The sequence below is a fragment of the Leiobunum rupestre genome, chromosome 4, assembly GCF_980474605.1.
Source record: "Leiobunum rupestre chromosome 4, qqLeiRupe1.1.hap1, whole genome shotgun sequence".
In the NCBI taxonomy this organism is placed as follows: Eukaryota; Metazoa; Arthropoda; class Arachnida; order Opiliones; family Sclerosomatidae; genus Leiobunum; species Leiobunum rupestre.
Genome location: NC_143387.1, coordinates 10,765,249 through 10,772,095, shown reverse-complemented (window position 1 = coordinate 10,772,095; position 6,847 = coordinate 10,765,249).

Genomic DNA, 6,847 nt, shown 5'->3' with positions numbered 1-6,847 from the left:
ATATTATCATTATTATTAAATCATTTTATATTACAACAAAGATATCAAATCGTAGTAAAGTTCAAAAGTAGTAATACTACCGTCATGTACCCTACGATATATCAAAATTTATAATTAGGACCAAAATTGCGCTGTATATTCTTCATATATTAGGAAATATAACGGAATGTATGAATTTGGAAATATAACTTAAATTCTCAATGATTCTCAAAAAGCGGGGGTTAATATTTAATAAAATTGTATTCTCCAAGGAATGTTTAAAAAAAATGCGGCGGATCCCCAATAGTACAATTTTACCGCGAAATCTGTGAGAGGGCTTAATTTTTAAATGTAGTTTTTTCAAATTCGTTAAAATAGTACTATAAAAAGAAAAATGATAAAGGCTGCCGCGAACAATGTCATTTTACTATTTTCCCTAGAATGGGAATCGCCACTTGAAAGGATCCGCAACCTGTATTGCTGAACTTAGCATAATGTTGGGTATAGTTGTAATATGAAGTAGACGTCGCAGTAGAAGGTGAGACGGGAAAAATTGGGCGTAGTTTAAATACGATTTCATTGCTGATCTTTATCAGACTGATTAAAAAAATACAAAAGTTGGATGTAGTGAGAAAACGATGTAAACGACGACCTTTATCAACCTGCCGAAAACTTGTAAAAACTGAGTGTAGTGGGAATACGACGGAGAAGAAATAGGATTTTAAACATGTAACAACTGTAAATCGCCGATCTTTGCCGGGCCCTAGCGGCCAAGATTTTGATTTTTGTGAGTTGTGCCCAGCAAGACTTTTGTTCACCATGGGCAGAAGTACACTCGGTTTTAAAAGTCTTCGACAGGTGAAATTTTTGCCCTCTTTTTAATTATGCTAGAAAACTATAATAGATAGATAGATGAAACCAATTGCAAAGTTATATTATTTATTTTACAATATCTTTCGTTATTTATCGGTTTAGTCCGCCTATAATTAATAGTTTGGCGGGAACCGTCAAAACTCATTTTTGACAACTTTTTAAATATTGGTTCTACGGCACTGACTCGCGCGTTTTTGAATTAACAATGGTTGGTTCATATTTAAAAAGTGGAAAAATTATCCGTCTACAACCAAAGGTTGAGAAGTTATCGCGTTTAAAAACTTTCGTCGAAACTAATAAACACCTAAAATGCATTAAGCGATTATTAATAACGCAACTTCGACAGCGATCCAACAACATTTATTTAATTAAAGGTTGGTTTAAAATTGTTGTGACCATTATTATAAACAATTTATAACGCAAATAGCTTTTTAAAAGCTTAAGCGTATAAAAAAGGATATTCTTAAAACCATTTGCGAAATTGTCCTAGGAATTTGTTTTTTTTTTATTTTCGATGTTGTTGGATCGCTGTCGAAGTTGCGTTATTAATAATGCTTGATGCATTTTAGGTGTTTCCTAGTTTCGACGAAAGTTTGTAAACGCGATAACGTCTCAACTGTTGGTTGTAGAGGGATAATTTGTCCACTTTCTAAATATGAACCGACCATTGTGAATTCAAAAACGCGCGAGTCAGTGCCGTAGAACCAATATTTAAAAAGTTGTCAAAAATGAGTTTTGACGGGTCCCGCCAAACTATTAATTTTTGCCGGACGAAACCGATAAATAACGAAAGATATTGGAAAATAAATAATAGTTGCAATTAGTTTCATCGATTATTACCCCTTCGCTCCGCGCGTATCGTTAAGTTACGACGTTGCAGTGCGTTGATGATAATAAGTAAAAGAAAGATGATAATATCGGACAGTAATTAGGTTACTCAATGAAATTCTCGATTGAAATGCTTTTATTTATAGATAAAAATAATAAAAATACACAATATAAACGAAAAGTTAAAAATGGGACTTCTTACGTAAATCGGACGTATCTTCGGGATACCTGGCAGCCATGGTGGGTGATAGATCTTTTAAAATGGGGGCGGTTAAATAAAATAAAGAGAGAACTTGCGTTAAGCGCTTAAATTTATTTCGAGATTTTTAATACTATTTATCGGGGTGGCTCAAAACTATACTGGCGTGGCTAAGGTAAATATCGTTAAAGATACAGTTCTGGGTTAGGGGCTAGGTTTTTATACTGGTCGGAATAAAGGGGTATTGTTTGGGGCTCTCGACACGGGGCTTTTCTCGCTCTCGGGACAGGAAATTGACAAAACACTTCAACTTGGTATTAGAGGAATTATTGGGGAGTATCGATTTAACAGGGTTTTAGGGGATCTAGACTCAATCTTTTAACTTGTCGGGGATTAGCGTATATTCTTAAACGTAGTTTTTTCGTTTCAGGGAATAGTAAGGGGGGTTTTTCAAGGAAATTTTCAACGTTACGGTTTCGCTGTCAGGGGATGTTGTCTTCTTTTCGCTGGCTCTGTTTCTTGGGGTCTCGAATATCTGGTTACTGCAGAAGCGACGGGGACGGAACCCAGGAATGTCCTTTGCCAGTGGGATGATACTTCGACGACAGGTGGATTTGGAGCGGTGCCTTTAGTTGACTCGATCTGCTGATAGTTTTTCCATCACGGGAAAAACGTTCTTGGATTTAGGGATTCATTGGAAAATTAAACGAAGATGGGCATTTCGCCTCTTTTGGATTGACCGTTAAATTGTGCATTACGCATCTTTTACTTTACTTCGTTCTTGGGACATCGCGGCCTAAGCCCCGACTGGGTTGGGGATCTCTCCTAGTTCCGATTATGTTCGAACTCTTCCTGTTAATTCCTCTTGTTTCCTTTGCGTTCTCTGGTGTTGTTGCTCTTCCGTCTAGGGGGGGGGGGGAGTCGGGTGTCGGAAGTGTAGGCTTGGTAGTGGTTTTTACTTGCAGTTATGGTTTCTTGGGGGGTTGGAAGGCGGCGCTATTTTCTATTGGAGGGGTCTCTGTTTCTACCCATTTGGACGATTTTCTCGTTTTCGTCCTTGGCAACGAAGTTTGAGGGATTTTCCAGGGCCGAATATGCCCTTTCACACTGTAAGGCAGGGGTTAGGTCGGCCGCCACATAATTTGCGTGGAAAAGGGGGGAAAGTTCGGACGCTCTTTCTTGTTTAAAACTGTCGCCTCATGGTGCAATCTGACCTTCTGGGCGGATATTCTATTTTTCCGGGCGCCGGATTGTCTATCTGGGGGAAGGTAACACTAAGGTGCAACAATGAATAGAATAGATTCACTAAATTATGGTTTCAAATAAACTTTACAATTTTATGGATTTTTTAATTTAATTTTAATATTTAGAATTTTAAATTATATTTATTTTCCGGGATTTTTCTGGGGCTTTTCAACCATACCACGCATGACATACCAAGTATAGTATGGGTTAATTAAGTGTATTAAAGGCTTTTTATTAATTGGGATTTTTGATTAAACTTAATGTATACTATGGGAAATTATCGTATATAGGATTATGGGATACACAAATGAGAAAAAATCTTAATTCTATTAACATTCATAAATGGGATACACAAAACGAAAAATTTAAAAAAATAAACAAATATATAAACCAAAAAAAAACTTTTTTCTCTCGCCATATGGCGCGACAGGGGTAACAAGATCTATCTATTATAGATTTATAGTTTTCTAGCAGAATTAAAAAGAGGGCAAAAATTTCACCGGTCGAAGCCCTTTTTGGGTGAAGTGAACAGCGGCCTCATTGAATTTCATATTAATTTTGGTTGCGCCTGATTGACCTTGTCACGTAGATGCCGAGGGTATTTTTTTATTTTGGCCGCAAATGATTATTTAATATTTTAATTTAATTTTTTTAATTGTAAAAATTTCTCATTTTCATTGAATTTTATATTACTTTTGGTTGCGCCTGATAGACCTTGTCACGTAGATGCCGAGGGTATTTTTTATTTTGGCCGCAAATGATTATTTAATTTTTAAATTTAATATTTTAATTTTAAAAATTTCTCATTTTCATTGAATTTTATATTAATTTTGGTTGCGCCTGATTGACCTTGTCACGTAGATGCCGAGGGTATTTTTTTATTTTGGCCGCAAATGATTATTTAATATTTTAATTTAATTTTTTTAATTTTAAACATTTCTCATTTTCATTGAATTTTATATTACTTTTGGTTGCGCCTGATAGACCTTGTCACGTAGATGCCGAGGGTTTTTTTTATTTTGGCCGCAAGTGATTATTTAATTTTTAAATTTAATTTTTAAATTTTAAAAATTTCCCATTTTCATTGAATTTTATATTAATTTTGGTTGCGCCTGATAGACCTTGTCACGTAGATGCCGAGGGTATTTTTATTTTGGCCGCAAATGATTATTTAATTTTTTAATGTAATTTTAAAAATTTCACATTTTTGGGCATTTTCACGTGTTTCGTTGTACTTATTTCCGTCGTGTGTTCGCCGACACCACAGTTTCAGTGTCCTAATAATTTCCACGTGATATTCCCGTACTTTATAAAATCAATTACAGTTTTTGTTCATTTTCTAGGTGTTTTGTATTTTTGGGCCACAAAGTGATATTCCCGTACTTTATAAAATCAATTACAGGTTTTGTTCATTTTCTAGGTGTTTTGTATTTTTGGGCCACAAAGTAATATTCCCGTACTTTATAAAATCAATTACAGGTTTTGTTCATTTTCTAGGTGTTTTGTATTTTTGGGCCACAAACGCTTATTTCAGGTTGATATTCAAAGTATATACTTGATGCGTTATGCTTGTTTTCCACTGGCGCGCGCAACGACGCGTTTCTCAGCTTTGAAACGTGCAGACGTTTTTACGCGCGTAAAGAAAATAAGGCTTGGTACTGTCCTCTAGGTCGCGTTATAGATGGCCCATCGCTTTTTTTAGTATGCAGGGCTGATACTCAAATTCATAAGTTAGATGTAAATATATTTACATTTTTAAAATGCATGCCATTATGACTTAAGACTAGGCCGTTTTTATTTAGGTTTTTCCATAGGGTTTTTCATTTTTTATATCAATATTTATTCTTTTATATGGTTTCCAAAAGCTAATAAGATGACTGGTACAAGATCTGAGGTTGCAGTGTGCAAAAATTGTTTAAAATCCACCAAACAATCTGAAGAAACCAAAAATATAACATATCATTAATTCCCCAAAGATCCTGAGCTACAGGAGGTGCGGGTTGTGCGTTGTAGGAGGTTAGACAAATTTAATCCAGAAAAATCGCGTATTTGCTCAGAACATTTTAATTTGGAAGACTTCGAGAGGGATCTACGATCAGAACTGACGGGGATTTCTCGAAAGAGAATCGGAAGATAATAGTAGGAAAAAGCACAAAAAATGACAAAAATTGTGACTTAACATTTCACAGGAATATTCGGCAATTTCATTATAATTATCCTAAAATGTACTTAGCAGCTTTACACACAATGACATAAAGAGTAAGGAAGTGTATACCGGATATTATTATTATTATTATTATTTTTTTGCTCCTTGATAAGAGGCCATAACATATCCGAACATCACTAGCTAGTCTTTCCTCAGTTATTTGGTTCTATATAATTTGTAGAGGAAACTGATCTCAGTTATTTTTAAATTCATTGACAATAATTTAAAAAAATGCTTTACCAGCCAAATTAATAAAAAAATTTAAGTTTTAAAAAACATATCCAGGTTAGCTTTTTATTTTAAAGTTGAAAAAATAATGGTGATATTTTGTATCAAATTGTTGACTAGATTTCAACTTTGACATTATTGAATAATATTGGCGTTTTTAATAGAGAAATAGTTGAATCTCAAAAATACAACGTTTCGATGTAATATTAATTTTAAAATTGACATTTTTGGCATTAAGTTGTAAAAGATATTTGTGATGTTATATAGAAACTTAGAAAGTCATTTTTGTATATTTGGAACAATGGTATTGTTTTTATAAAAGGGTAAAAGTTAACTAGTGAAGATATTAATTTTAAAATTGACATTGCAAAATTGAAAAAGATATTTGTGATATTTTATAGAAAGTCATTTTTGTATGTTTGAAACAATGGGTATGGAGGGTAAAAGTTAACTAGTTAAGATATTATTAAATGTATTGAGCTATTTCTGATATTTCGTTTTTAATTTTTTTGGATAACACTTGTATTTGTTATATGTAAAATTCTAATTGTAATGTTCGGTTTAATAGAAAATTAATTTGTCCAATAAATTCTGGTTTAAAAAAGATTTTTTTATATCAATAAAACAATTTGCACACCTTCAATTTTTGTAAAAAACTCGAAAATAACTAACACATTTGCAGCGGTTAAGCGCTTAGAGAGAGACACGGGACGGGATGGGAGTCTCATGATGACGTCACAAACGCGGACGACGAGAGAGTGAAAATTTCCTGAGATTTTAGAACCGCGAACTGGCCCCCCTTGACAAATTGTGATAAATTAAGCAGACGATCTTTAAGACGAGAAAAAAATGTGGCTGCCAAAATAGGAGTAGACATAAGTTGGCTTAGGGAGCGGCCGTTACATTTCTAGGGAATTGGCCGGTGGCGGCCTCTCCCGCTAGTTTTGTAGCTAAACACCTTTCCCTTCGTTACGAATAAAGGATTTTGTTAAAAGACGGCCTTTTTTATTTCTATGGGCAGTACTAAAATTAAATATGATACAATTAAATATGGTAAAATATTTTTTCGTAGAGTTAACCTAACAAATTTCAAAAAAGTAACTTTTAGTAACCAAATTAGACAAATAGTAACTTTTAGTAACCGATTTAAAAAAAGTAACCCAGTATCAGCCCTGAGTATGGGGTTGGGGAGGCGCCGCGCGCCCCCCAGCGCTTGAGCGAAGTGAGTGCGCAGCGCCGTCAGGCGCCAATACGGAGAATCTCAAGTGCATCAGGCGCCAATACGGGGA